General features: G+C 45.2%; 4 non-coding genes across 4 annotated transcripts; 2 read left to right on the forward strand and 2 right to left on the reverse strand.

The window, feature by feature from the left end:
• Window positions 1-4711: 4711 nt before the first annotated feature.
• Window positions 4712-4783, reverse strand: trnak-cuu (transfer RNA lysine (anticodon CUU)). The gene has a single exon. It is a non-coding gene; the product is annotated as a tRNA-Lys (tRNA).
• Window positions 4784-8584: 3801 nt separating this feature from the next.
• Window positions 8585-8675, forward strand: trnap-agg (transfer RNA proline (anticodon AGG)). The gene is given in 2 exon segments: window positions 8585-8620; window positions 8640-8675. It is a non-coding gene; the product is annotated as a tRNA-Pro (tRNA).
• Window positions 8676-12852: 4177 nt separating this feature from the next.
• trnas-uga (transfer RNA serine (anticodon UGA)) lies at window positions 12853-12934 on the reverse strand. Its single transcript has one exon. It is a non-coding gene; the product is annotated as a tRNA-Ser (tRNA).
• Window positions 12935-13777: 843 nt separating this feature from the next.
• On the forward strand, window positions 13778-13850 carry trnak-cuu (transfer RNA lysine (anticodon CUU)). Its single transcript has one exon. It is a non-coding gene; the product is annotated as a tRNA-Lys (tRNA).
• The last annotated feature ends 492 nt before the right edge of the window (window positions 13851-14342 follow it).

Genomic DNA, 14342 nt, shown 5'->3' on the forward strand with positions numbered 1-14342 from the left:
CCACGATGTTGCACCGAAACAAAAGCCATCTAACCTACACTATACCATTATCATCCATATGTTTATCCAATAAACTTTTAAATGCCCTCAATGTTGTCGAGTTCACTACTGTAGCAGGTAGGGCATTCCACGGCCTCACTGCTCTTTGCGTAAAGAACCTACCCCTGACCTTTGTCCTATATCTATTACCCCTCAGTTTAAGGCTATGTCCCCTCGTGCTAGCCATTTCCATCCGCGGGAGAAGGCTCTCACTGTCCACCCTATCTCTCCCTCTGATCATTTTGTATGCCTCTATTAAGTCTCCTCTTAACCTTCTTCTCTCTAACGAAAACAACCTCAAGTCCATCAGCCTGTCCTCATAAGATTTTCCCTCCATACCAGGCAGCATCCTGGTAAATCTCCTCTGCACCGTTCCAAAGCCTCCACGTCCTTCCTATAATGCGGTGGCCAGAACTGTACGCAATACTCCAAATGCGGCCGTACCAGAGTTCTGTACAGCTGCAACATGACCTCATGACTCCGGAACTCAATCCCTCTACCAATAAAGGCCAACACTCCATAGGCCTTCTTCACCACCCTATCAACCTGGGTGGCAACTTTCAGGGATCTATGTACATGGACACCTAGATCCCTCTGCTCATCCACACTTTCAAGAACTTTTCCATTAGCCAAATATTCCACATTCCTGTTTTTCCTTCCAAAGTGAATCACCTCACACTTCTCTACATTAAACTCCATTTGCCACCTCTCAGCCCAGCACTGCAGCTTATCTATATCCCTCTGTAACCTGCTACTTCCTTCCACACTATCGACAACACCACCGACTTTAGTATCGTCTGCAAATTTACTCACCCACCCTTCTGCGCCTTCCTCTAGGTCATTGATAAAAATGACAAACAGCAACGGCCCCAGAACAGATCCTTGTGGTACTCCACTTGTGACAGAACTCCATTCTGAACATTTCCCATCAACCACCACCCTCTGTCTTCTTTCAGCTAGCCAATTTCTGATCCACATCTCTAAATCACCCTCAATCCCCAGCCTCTGTATTTTCTGCAATAGCCTACCGTGGGGAACCTTATCAAACGCTTTGCTGAAATCCATATACACCACATCAACTGCTCTACCCTCGTCTACCTGTTCAGTCACCTTCTCAAAGAACTCGATAAGGTTTGTGAGGCATGACCTACCCTTCACAAAGCCATGCTGACTATCCCTGATCATATTATTCCTATCTAGATGATTATAAATCTTGTCTCTTATAATCCCCTCCAAGACTTTACCCACTACAGACGTGAGGCTCACCGGTCTATAGTTGCCGGGGTTGTCTCTGCTCCCCTTTTTGAACAAAGGGACCACATTTGCTATCCTCCAGTCCTCTGGCACTATTCCTGTATCCAATGATGACATAAAAATCAAAGCCAATGGTCCAGCAATCTCTTCCCTGGCCTCCCAGAGAATCCTAGGATAAATCCCATCAGGTCCCGGGGACTTATCTATTTTCAGCCTGTCCAGAATTGCCAACACCTCTTCCCTGCGTACCTCAATGCCATCTAATCTATTTACCTGGAGCTCAGCATTCTCCTCCACAACATTATCTTTTTCCTGAGTGAATACTGACGAAAAATATTCATTTAGTATCTCACCTATCTCTTCAGACTCTACACACAACTTCCCATCCCTGTCCTTGACTGGTCCTACTCTGTCCCTAGTCATTCGCTTATTCCTGACATACCTATAGAAAGCTTTTGGGTTTTCCTTGATCCTTCCTGCCAAATACTTCTCATGTCCAATCCTTGCTCGTCTTAGCTCTCTCTTTAGATCCTTCCTCGCTACCTTGTAACTATCCATCGCCCCAACTGAAACTTCACACCTCATCTTCACATAGGCCTCCTTCTTCCTCTTAACAAGAGATTCCACTTCTTTGGTAAACCACGGTTCCCTCGCTCGGCACCTTCCTCCCTGCCTGACCGGTACATACTTATCAAGAACACGCAGTAGCTGATCCTTGAACAAGCTCCACTTATCCAGTGTGTCCAACACTTGCAGCCTACTTCTCCACCTTATGCCCACCCCCCCAAGTCCCGTCTAATGGCATCATAATTTCCCTTCCCCCAGCTATAACTCTTGCCCTGCGGTGTATTCTTATCCCTTTCCATCCTTAACGTAAACGTCACCGAATTGTGGTCACTGTCCCCAAAGTGCTCACCTACCTCCAAATCCAACACCTGGCCTGGTTCATTACCCAAAACCAAATCCAATGTGGCCTCGCCTCTTGTTGGCCTGTCAACAAACTGTGTCAGGAAACCCTCCTGAACACACTGTACAAAAAACGACCCATCTAATGTACTCGAACTATATCTTTTCCAGTCAATATTTGGAAAGTTAAAGTCTCCCATAATAACTACCCTATTACTTTCGCTCTTATCCACGATCATCCTCGCCATCCTTTCCTCTACATCCCTAGAACTATTTGGAGGCCTATAGAAAACTCCCAACAGGGTGACCTCTCCTTTCCTGTTTCTAACCTCAGCCCATACTACCTCGGAAGATGAGTCCCCATCTAGCATCCTCTCCGCCACCGTAATACTGCTCTTGACTAGCAGCGCCACACCTCCCCCTCTTTTGCCTCCTTCTCTGAGCTTACTAAAACACCTAAACCCCGGAACCTGCAACATCCATTCCTGTCCCTGCTCTAGCCATGTCTCCGAAATGGCCACAACATCGAAGTCCCAGGTACCAACCCATGCTGCCAGTTCCACTACCTTATTTCGTATACTCCTGGCATTGAAGTAGACACACTTCAAACCACCTACCTGAACACTGGCCCCCTCCTGCGACATCAAGTCTGAGCTCCTGACCTCTATACTCTCATTCTCCCTTACCCTAAAACTACAATCCAGGTTCCCATGCCCCTGCTGCATTAGTTTAACCCCCCCCAAAGAGCACTAACAAATCTCCCCCCCAGGATATTTGTGCCCTGCAGGTTCAGATGTAGACCATCCTGTCTGTAGAGGTCCCACCTTCCCCAGAAAGAGCCCCAGTCATCCAGAAATCTGAATCCCTCCCGCCTGCACCATCCCTGTAGCCACGTGTTTAATTGCTCTCTCTCCCTATTCTTCATCTCACTATCACGTGGCGCGGGCAACAACCCAGAGATAACAACTCTGTTTGTTCTAGTTCTGAGTTTCCATCCTAGCTCCCTGAAAGCCTGCCTGACATCCTTATCCCCTTTCCTACCTATGTCGTTAGTGCCAATGTGGACCACGACTTGGGGCTGCTCCCCCTCCCCCTTAAGGACCCGGAAAACACGATCCGAGACATCACGTACCCTTGCACCTGGGAGGCAACATACCAAACGTGAGTCTCTGACGCTCCCACAAAATCTCCTATCTGTGCCCCTCACTATAGAGTCCCCAATTACTAATGCTCTGCTCCTCTCCCCCCCCCTTCCCTTCTAAGCAACAGGGACAGACTCTGTGCCAGAGGTCCGTACCCCATGGCTTACCCCTGGTAAGTCCCCCCCCCCACAAGTATCCAAAGCGGTATACTTGTTTCTCAGGGGAACGACCGCAGGGGATCCCTGCACTGACTGTTTTTTCCCCGTCCCTCTTACAGTTACCCATCTATCTCCAATCTTTGGTGTAACTAATTCCCTGAAGCTGCTATCTATGACCCCCTCTGCCTCCCGAATGATCCGAAGTTCTTCCAACTCCAGCTCCAGTTCCCTAACTCGGTCTTGGAGGAGCTGGAGATGGCAGCACTTCCTGCAGGTAAAATCAGCAGGGACACTAACGGCATCCCTCACCTCAAACATCCTGCAGGAATGTTCGATGGGCTGAATGGTCTACTTCTGCTCCTACGTCTTATACCCTGATATTGTGTAAATGTGTTCCGGTTCTTGTGTAAAACTCTTGTTAAAGCAACACAGACACCGTATGCCGACTGCATCTGATTATCTAGCGCAGAGAAGGTGATTGTGGAATACATGTCGTACCCATCAAACTCTGCTACTCACCTGACTGAGATTTGTTCTGTATCTGTAAATCACAGGTAGTGTTCGCGAGTGGAGGGAACACTCTGCACCTCAATCTCTGGAACAGGTTGTGAGAGCAGGATTCCTTCAATATGAGTCAATGTCTGGTACTTTTTGTGAGAGTGGAATTCAGTCTCTATCAGACATTGGTACTGAATGTCAGTGTGAAAATCTTTCTGTATTTATCAATCACAGTTACTGTTTGGGAAAAGTGAGATTAATCCGTAACATCATCACGGCTGTGACAGACAGAGAAAGGCACACAGAAATGCAGGAAGAGACTATCAGGACACACACACAATGACACAGAAAAGGTGCCGAGATGGAGAAACTGTTTATTTAGGAAAATGTGTTTTCTGCTGCACACAGAGAGGCCCTGTTTGTAAATGTTTCCTGCTCTGCAACCTTGCTCTCTCTGTCGGTGACAGATCTTCACTGTGGTTGTGTCAAATCATTCTTCTGTTGTGTAAACGTGTTCCCAGTTGTGGAAATTGATCCGCCTAGAAGCAGAACCTTTATGAGCTATTACTGAAACGAAATTTCAAATCCAGATTTATTAAAGCTTGTCACCAAGGGTTAGTTCAGACCTCTGAATTCGCAGTCCAGCGACATAACCTTGCGTTCTTGTTGTGAAGACAGTTCATTCTTCAATCTTTTCCGATAACAGTAAGGAAGCGCCCAACATGGGCTCGAAACCACGACCCTGGGATTAAGAGTTCCATGCTCTACCGACTGAGCTAGCCGAGCTGGTACTGCATTGCCCATTAAACCTCTTCTTGTGGAGAGTGGCTGTGGTGCTCATTCGGACGTTATGTGATGACGTGTTGGGCCGAATGGCCTTCTACGATTCTATGATGCAAGGAGGTTGATGCGCTCAAATGCTTCTGCTATAATGTCCACTCCTGACACCATGTAGAAATGCTCGTCTCTGAATGACTGGCAACCAAGGTGTTGTAATAAAAAATAATTGATTTCATAATTGAGCTACTCCTCCTGGCTTGTGCTCTGACCGCGATCCGGGGAGAATTGCCGGAATCCAGACACGTGATCATTTAGTTGCGTCATCCCGCGACCATTCGGTCTGCACTGGTCTCCCTCTGTGCTCTCATTTCTAGATTCATCATTTTAATTTTCTTCCAGACTGGGAAGTGTAGTGCTTCTGCATTTGAGAAGAAACATGAATTTCTAATGGAACACAGATTTTCGAATATCTGAAGGCTTCTCTCCAAATCGAATGGTTATTTTCCACAAGATTCAACCCCTCCTCACATAAATCCCGGGGCCTTTGATCGCTTGAATGCAATGACTTCCTGGAGTGATTCCAGGCTGGTTTTAGAATGTAATCTATCGACCAAATTACTGTTGAATGATGCAGCTGTGATGGCCGAATGGTCAAGGCATTGGACTTCAAATCCAATAGGGTTTCCCCCCCGCAGATTCGACTGTGATTCGAAATGTTTGTTCAACTCCCCCGGGAAGCTGCCAGCTCGACAATGAATCGGAATTTCGGTTGGTTGTCTGTTAACGGTATGAACATTTATCGAACGCAATTTTTTGGAAAAACGTCCTTTTTGGAAACTAAACGAAATATACAGATAAATAAGGAGATCACACTCAAAGCAACAATCAATAAATAATAACGTTTCCTGCAACGTTTGGAAGGAGAAGCAGCAACGGCAGCGAATGGAAACGTGGTTTGGTTTCATTCAGCTGAATGTATTTCTGGGTAAAAATATCGTGGCAGAAATGGAACATATTTTAAAAATATTTCCTTGTTCTCTTTCCGTTGTCTCTCTATCTGTTTCTTTGTTTCCTTCTCTCTCCCTCACTCACTGTTTTTGTGCTTCTCCGGGGACTGATTGGATACACAGTCAAACTCAGCCCCATCTCATCCCAACTCTTCTGGACGAATGCGTCCTGGTGATGGACGATCGTGAATCAGTGGAAGAATCGACAAACTATTCCATTCTTGCTCTGTACGAAGTTCCATTCCTGGTTGTGAGGTGGCTCTGGGATAAAGGGATCGAGAGAGAACGAGTCTTACTCTTACTCTGAAAACCATTTCGTGCTCCATAAACACACCACTGACCACACAAATGATTGGGGCTCTTTGATGGTTTTCATCCAATTTGGCTTTTTCGGGAATGAAAGTAAAGCTTTATCACGTCTGGTAATTAGTATTTTTATATAAACTACTCTAAACATATGAAACAATACTTGAGAAATGATTAACCAATATTCATCAATATTAAAAAAGTGTTCTGCAACGTTTGGAAGGAAAAGCCCATCCCATCAGGGCAGGATATGTTGGGAATGGACCGGAGTGAAACATTCCCAGACCATGTCCAACATGTTTCTCCTCAGCATGAAAACTCCCCGCGGAAAGACTGAAACAGACACTCATTTGATCACATCATGATTAACATCACTCACACCTTAACCATGAGGTCACTGATGAAGTCATGATGACTTCGAATTTCTCCTAAAATGCCAACTGAACCCACTGGCTGGCAGAATTACATTACCCACGTGATTGGCGAGGCGCATCCACAGGCCGACTTGGCGAGTGGTGCAAACTGACATCACTGCTTCTGGTCAGCTCCAGAACAGAGAGATAAATGTCACATTGTTCATTCATATTTCTGATTTATAATTGTGTGGGGAAACTGATGGGCTTTGGACGCAATTAAAAGTTGCTTTAAGTGAGATCAAATCAGCGGCTGGCTCGTTGGCCGAGGGAGACCTGTGCCACACAAAGCAATAGAGACTGCAGATAGAGAATGAATCGAATATTCACATGTCACACCAGAGAACACGTAGGAGAACAATTCAGCAGTCAAGGGCATTGAGCCTCTGATCTCCGGGTAAGCGTTCTGCAAGGCGGCCTTCAGGACGCGCGACAAGGAAAATCGCCGAACAGAAACTTCTAGCCAAGTTCCGCATACATGAGTACGGCCTCAACCGGGACCTTGGATTCATGTCGCATTACATTTATCCCCCACCATCTGGCCTGGGCTTGCGAAATCCTACCAACTGTCCTGGTGTGAGTCAATTCACACCCCTTTAACCTGGGGTTACCCCCTATCTGGTTTAGCACAGGGCTGAATCGCTGGCTTTAAAAGCCGACCGAGTCAGATCAGAAGCACGGCTCAATTCCTGGATCAGCCTCCCCGAACAGGCGACGGAATGTGGCTTTTCACGGTAACTTAATTTGAAACCTACTTGTGACAATAAGCGATTTTCATTTCATCTCTAGATCTGTAAAGACTTAATTACCTGCAAATGCTGGCATTCAAAGCATTGTCTTGCATTTTTGACTTTGCCTATATATATGTTTCCGAAACATACCTCTTCATTCACCTGAGGAACGAGCAGTGCTCCGAAAGCTAGTGTTTGAAACACACCTGTTGGACTTTAACCTGGTGTTGTCAGACTTGTTACTGTGCACAGCAGGGACTGACAGATAAAGATTCAGTCACCACCCAAATGTCTATATGCATCTCCCCCAACACACGCGCATGCCCACTGCCACTGAAAGTCTTGTCATGATTCTGATATGCAGACGTTTTAACGGAAACTGGCAAACAACATAATGATTTTATCCACTCAATAACAATATTAGAGATTGATCATTACAGATTTAGTTCCACCTTCACACAGATTTTCAGAGTATGAAAGATATTAAATGAATGACAGACTCTCATACAGTCCCAGAGACTCTCGCAAAGCGATTTAACTGAATCCCAAAGACAGATTGTTGCAGAAGATCTGTAACAAGCCGAAGAATGATTGGTATATTACAAATATGGAATGAATCTGACTCTGCCATATAGTGTCAGGGACTGAAATATGCAGCAATTGTATTTCAAAATTGATCGCACTTAGCAGGGTGGTAGTGTCAAATAACCGGATGGTGCGAATCCTCAATGTGCAAAGGGGACCTTGTCGCCACAATGACTGTGTAATGGTCACTCTGAACGTCAAGACTATGGGAGACAGAGCTCCACAGACTGACTCCTACTTTCCACAGACCACCACTGACTGAATCATGGTGAATACCAAGAGCTGAATTATGTTGTCAACACTCACATAGAAATGGCACACAGAATAAAATGGCGAGATCGTGGAAAATGTGGACCGTTTTCCATGACCGGAAGCCACCACTGGAAAAAAGCAGATCCAGCAGATAGGATTCGCCCTCACCTCCAATGTGTCAGCTCAGCCTTCAGCAGATTGAGAAAGAGAATACTTGAAGAGCAGCTTCATGACAGAATCGTTCGGAGTGACCATTGCACAGTGCTTACTCAGCAACGGCAAAGACTGGTCCCGTATGTGTTTTATTCTGTTCGCAGTGGAGGCCAACAAACCAAAAATAACCCAATTTACCCAATGATCCCAGTACGAAAAGCAAGGGACAAAAATTGTTTCTTTTGATTTGATTTCAACAACGAAACAAAATTGAACAGAAATTAAAAAGCGCATTGAGCTGATACGATAGGCGTCGGGACGCAATGATAAGCTGGTTTGAGTGACGTTTGCCTGTCGGTTGGCTCGTTGGTCTAGGGGTATGATTCTCGCTTAGGGATTTCCGTTAACGGTAAAATGCGAGAGGTCCCGGGTTCAAATCCCGGACGAGCCCTGTTTATTTTTAATCAGTGCGATCCATGTGTTGTCATTGACTGAAATCGGGAGCAAGTTTGAGCTCCAGAGAATGTGTCAGTACAGAACACGCGAAGAAACGAACGCGACATTTAAAGACCGTTTCACCATGGTGGAGGACTCTGAATTTATCCTCAGATATCAAGAAAAACAAACGAACGCTTGCGCATCCAGGTAGTTGGCTGAATGCAATGTTTGTATGTAACCCCGATAAACCTTTGATTTATTTGCTGAATCTCCGCCTTAAAAATAATCAATGTCCCGCTTCCGCCGCCTTCTGAGGCAGAGTTCCAAAGTCGCACAACTCTCTGAGAGTGAGAAATTTCCACATCTCCATCCGAAAAGGGCGACATCCTTGTTTTTAACTGCCCAGTAGTTCTGGTCTCACCCACAAGCAGTGACATCCTTTCCACGTCCACCTTGCCAAGACCATTCAAGATCTGATGTACTTCAATCAAATCAACTGTCACTCTTCACATCTCCATTGGAAACAAGTGCAGTCTGTCTAACCTTTCCTCATTAGAAAACCCGCTCATTCCTGGACCAATCGAGGAAACCTCCTCTGAACCGTATTTACCTAAAGAAGGAAACCAAAACTGCACAGAATTAGCGAAATGTGGACCTCCTGGAATAAAAGGGACAGTAGCAATATGGATATAAATGTGGTTGAATAATCACAAACAGAATATAATGGCCAGTAGAGAGTTTTCGGACTGGAAGAAGGTTTGTAGTGTTCGACATGGGTTCCTACTGGAATATTTGCTTTCCCTGGTATATAACAATGTGCTAGATCATGGTGTAGAGGGAACAGTTTCAAAGTTTGATGATGGTACAAACTTGGAAATGTTCTGAACTGATACGTGGACAGTCTAGAACTTCAAACGACGAAAGATGATTTTCAGTCTGGAGACGTGTGAGATGACTGGTTTAGACTAAAAACCAGACAAGGGCTGGTTTAGCACACTGGGGTAAATCGCTGGCTTTTAAAGCAGACCAAGGCAGCACGGTTCAATTCCCGTACCAGCCTCCCCGAACAGGAGCAGGAATGTGGCGACTAGGGGCTTTTCACAGTAACTTCATTTGAAGCCTACTTGTGACAATAAGCGATTTTCATTCATTCATTCATGATGCATTTTTTAAGGGAATATAGAATCATAGAATTTACAGTGCAGAGGTGGCCATTCGTACCATGGAATCTACACCGGCTCTTCAAATAGCACCCCACTGAAGCCCACGCGTCCACCCTTTCCCCGTATCCCAGCAACCCCATCTAACCTAAGGGTAATTTAGCATGGCCAATCCACCTAAACTGCACATCTTTGGAGTGTGGTAGGAAACCGGAGACCCGGAGGGAACACACGCAGACACAGGGAGAACACAGACAGTGATCCAAGTGGGAATCGAACATGAGACCCGGCGCTGTGAAGCCACAGTGCTAACCACTATTCTACCGTGCTGTCCCTGAATCATGCTGAATACCAAGAGCTGAATTATGTTGTCAACACTCACATAGAAATGGCACACAGAATAAAATGGCGAGATCGTGGAAAATGTGGACCGTTTTCCATGACCGGAAGCCACCACTGGAAAAAGGCAGATCCAGCAGACAGGATTCGCCCTCACCTCCAACGTGTCAGCTCAGCCTTCAGCAGATTGAGAAAGAGAATACTTGAGGAGCAGCTTCATGACAGAATCGTTCATAGTGACCATTGCACAGTGCTTACTCAGCAACGGCAAAGACTGGTCCCGTATGTGTTTTATTCTGTTCGCAGTGGAGGCCAACAAACCAAAAATAACCCAATTTACCCAATGATCCCAGTACGAAAAGCAAGGGACAAAAATTGTTTCTTTTGATTTTATTTCAACAACGAAACTGCGAGGGCAGCATGGCGGCACAGTGGTCAGCACTACTGCCTCACGGCGCCGAGGTACCAGATTCGATCCCGGCTCTGGGTCACTGTCCGTGTGAAGTTTGCACATTCTCCCGTGTTTGCGTGGGTTTCGCCCCCAGAATCCAAAGATGTGCAAGCTAGGTGGATTGGCCACGCTAAATTGCCCCTTAATTGGGAAAAATTAATTGGGTACTCTAAATTATTTTAAAACAAGGTGAAGACTGCGGATCCCGCTCCTGCTGTTTAATACAGATCACTATAACTGGCACAGTGAGCAGAAAGAAATTCGTGTTGTTTGTGTGCATTTCACTCCAATTTAAAACGCTCCTGAATGAAAGTGTCTGTGTCACACGGCTCCCGATCAGCCAGGAGATGGCACCAGTCCACAATAAATGTATTTATGCAATATATTTATGATGTTCTGTGTGTCATTACATTGGACTCTTACTCTGGTCTGAGACATTACCTTGTCCTTGTGCCCTGATGCTGTCCTTTTCTTCCTGTTTCAGTAATAACTTTTTACTGGTATTAATTTTGTAACTTACTTAGTGATTAATTTATTCAGCCACTAGGAGTGTTTTAAGCTCATTTTGTAAACGGAACTTTGCGTGGCTCGTATTTTTGACCCGTTTAACCCACCTACTTACTATTGTTGCAGACTGAGAACTTAGTTATTAATGTTGAAGATTGTTCGTTTATTTAAACTAAGTTTCCACTCAAAACAAATTGATGCTGGTTATTACATAAGGAACCCATGGATGATGAAAACAATTGGTGAATTTTATTTGAGGAGTGTCCACTCCTTTTCTGTCCTGACCTGCGGTATCTAATGAAATAATTCACCACTGTGATGGGCAGGAACTGAATCTGGGTCAAATGCTGGGACAGTCACCACTATACCACCACCTGTCCCTGGGCAATGTTGCCCCCTCTGTATTTATAGAACGAATACACAAACAATGAAGCGGGTGAATGTATTCATTCAGGGATTCGATATTCTTGTAACCAATATGGCTGTAATGGGAATCTTTCATATTCCCATAGGTCGGGTAGAGCTGGGCAGCTCAGTCAGAAATCAGATATCTGGGGATTTCAAGATGATTACTACAATGATAATATTTAACCATGTTAATATTCTTTTGCTCCAATTGAAATGTGTTACGAATACAGCGTTACCGTGTTGTACAATTCGCGTTCAACCAGGAGATGGCAGCAGTGCGCAATAGTTTGGATATCCTGTTTGTGTCCACAGATCTCGACAGGAATGGAGCTGCTGCTGCACGGGCAGCTGGACAAGCAAGCGGCACAGATATTAACCAACTGCACCCGCTCCAAATAGATTCCCCAAATTATTGAACAAAACAAAAACAAGCACAAATCATATTTTAAGAAAGTATGACAGTGTCTCTGAAAACAATATACCAACACCTCATAAATAATCGGTTTGCCTAAACTAATTCAAGATCAACCGTTTCAATAACAGCCTTAATTCCTTGCCAGTTCTCAGACAGGCGCTGACTGGTTAGAAGATTGCATCACTTTTCAAGGTCCTGCTCTATAAAATCAATCACAGACCCATGATCTGCTTTCCTCCTGTTCTCAGACACATCCACTTTGTACAAGGGCGCACTAACTGGTTTTCAGAGTAAGAGTCAGACTGCAGTCACCTCTTTCTCTCTCGATCCCTTTATCTCAGAGCCACCTCACAACCAGGAATGGAACTTCTCACAGAGCCAAGAATGGAATAGTTTGTCGATTCTTCCACTGATTCAGGACCGTCCATCACCAGGACGTGTTGGTCCAAAAGAGTTGGAATGAGATGGGGCTGAATTTCGCTGTATCCAATCAGTCCCCGGAGAAGCACAAAAACAGTGAGTGAGGGAGAGAGAAAGAAACAAAGAAACAGATAGAGAGACAAAGGAAAGGGAACAAGAAAATATTGTTTAAAAATGTTCCATTTCTGCCACGATCTTTTTACCCAGAAATACATTCAGCTGAATGAAACCAAACCACGTTTCCATTCGCTGCCGTTACTGCTTCTCCTTCCGAACGTTGCAGGACATATTATTATTTACTGATTACTGTTTTGGGTGTGAGTTCCTTATTCATCTGAATATTTCGTTCAGTCCCCCCCCAAAAAAAATGTTAATAACTGACTGAACTTGATTAACGTTCACGCAGCTTATTTACAAACCATCGGAAAACGTATTAATTTTCGAGTCAGCGGCTTGTGCGGCGAGTTGAACAAACATTTCGAATCACAGTCGCTGCGAGCAGGATTCGAACCTGCGCGGGGAAACCCCATATGATTTCAAGTCCAACGCCTTAACCACTCGGCCATCGCAGCTGCGTTCAATGTGTCATTCATTAGTTATTTGGTCGATGGAATACATTCTAAAACCAGCCTGGAATCACTCCAGGAAGTTATTCCATTCAAGCGACCAATAGTCGGCCGGTGCAGACACGGTGGGCCGAATGGCCTCGTTCTGCACTGTATAATCTATGATTAATCTCGGAAAAAGGTTCGGCACAACATCGTGGGCCGAAGGGCCTGTTCTGTGCTGTATTTGTCTATGTTCTAATAGTGTTTATGTGAGGAGGGGTTGATACTTCGTGGAAAATGGCCATTGGATTTGGAGAGAAGCCTTGAGAGACTCGAAAATCTCAACTCCCTAAACGCACAATTCCACTGATTTAATAGTTTGTGTAACAACATCAGTTACATTGGAAATATATTAGAAATTCAAATGGAACAGGACCACACTTCCCAGTCTGGAAGAAAATAAAAATGATGGAATCTAGAAATTACGGCACAGAAGGAGACCTGTACAGGCCGAATGGTCACGTGATGACCTGATGAGGCAAGTAACATGATCACGTGTCTGTATTCGAGCAGTTCTCCCCGGATCGCGGTCAGAGCACAAGCCAGGAGGGGCTGCTCAATTATTAATTTAATTATTTTTTATTACAAGACCTTGGTCGCCAGTCATTGAGAGAGCAGCATTTCTACCTGGTGTCAGGAGTGGGCAGTATGGCAGAAGGACTCCACCGCATCAACCTCCTTGTATCATCGAATCGTAAAATGTCCAGCGCAGAAGGAGGCCATTCGACCCAACGAGTCAACACTGACCCTCCGAATGAGCACCTCCGCTACTCTGCAAGAAGAGGTTTAATAGATAGTGCAGCACCATCCCGGCTAGCTCAGTCGGTAGAGCATGGTACTCTTAATTTCAGGGTCGTGGGTTCGAGCCCCATGTTGGGCGTTTCCATATTAGCATCTTAAAATATTCATGCTGAATTAACTGTCTTCATAACAAAAACACAAGGTTATGTCGCTTGACTGGGAATCCAGGGGTGTGAACTAACCCTTGCTGACAAGATTGAATAAATCTGGGATTGAAATTTCGTCTCTGTAATGGCGCAGAAAGGTTCTGCTTCAGACGGATCGATTTCCACAACCGGGAACACATTTACACAACAGGGAATGATTTGACACAACCAAAGAACAAAGAAATGTACAGCACAGGAACATGCCCTTCGGCCCTCTAAACCCGTGCCGACCATGCTGCCCGGCTAAACAAGAGTCTTCTACACTTCTTGGGTCCGTATCCCTCTATTCCCATCCTATTCATGTATTTGTCAAGATGCCCCTTAAATGTCACTATCGTCCCTGCTTCCACCACCTCCTCCGGGAGCGAGTACCAGGCACCCACTACCCTCTGCGTAAAAAACTTGCCCCTCTCACCTTAAACATA

This window comes from Scyliorhinus torazame, chromosome 24 (genome assembly GCF_047496885.1).
Source record: "Scyliorhinus torazame isolate Kashiwa2021f chromosome 24, sScyTor2.1, whole genome shotgun sequence".
NCBI classification, from domain to species: Eukaryota; Metazoa; Chordata; class Chondrichthyes; order Carcharhiniformes; family Scyliorhinidae; genus Scyliorhinus; species Scyliorhinus torazame.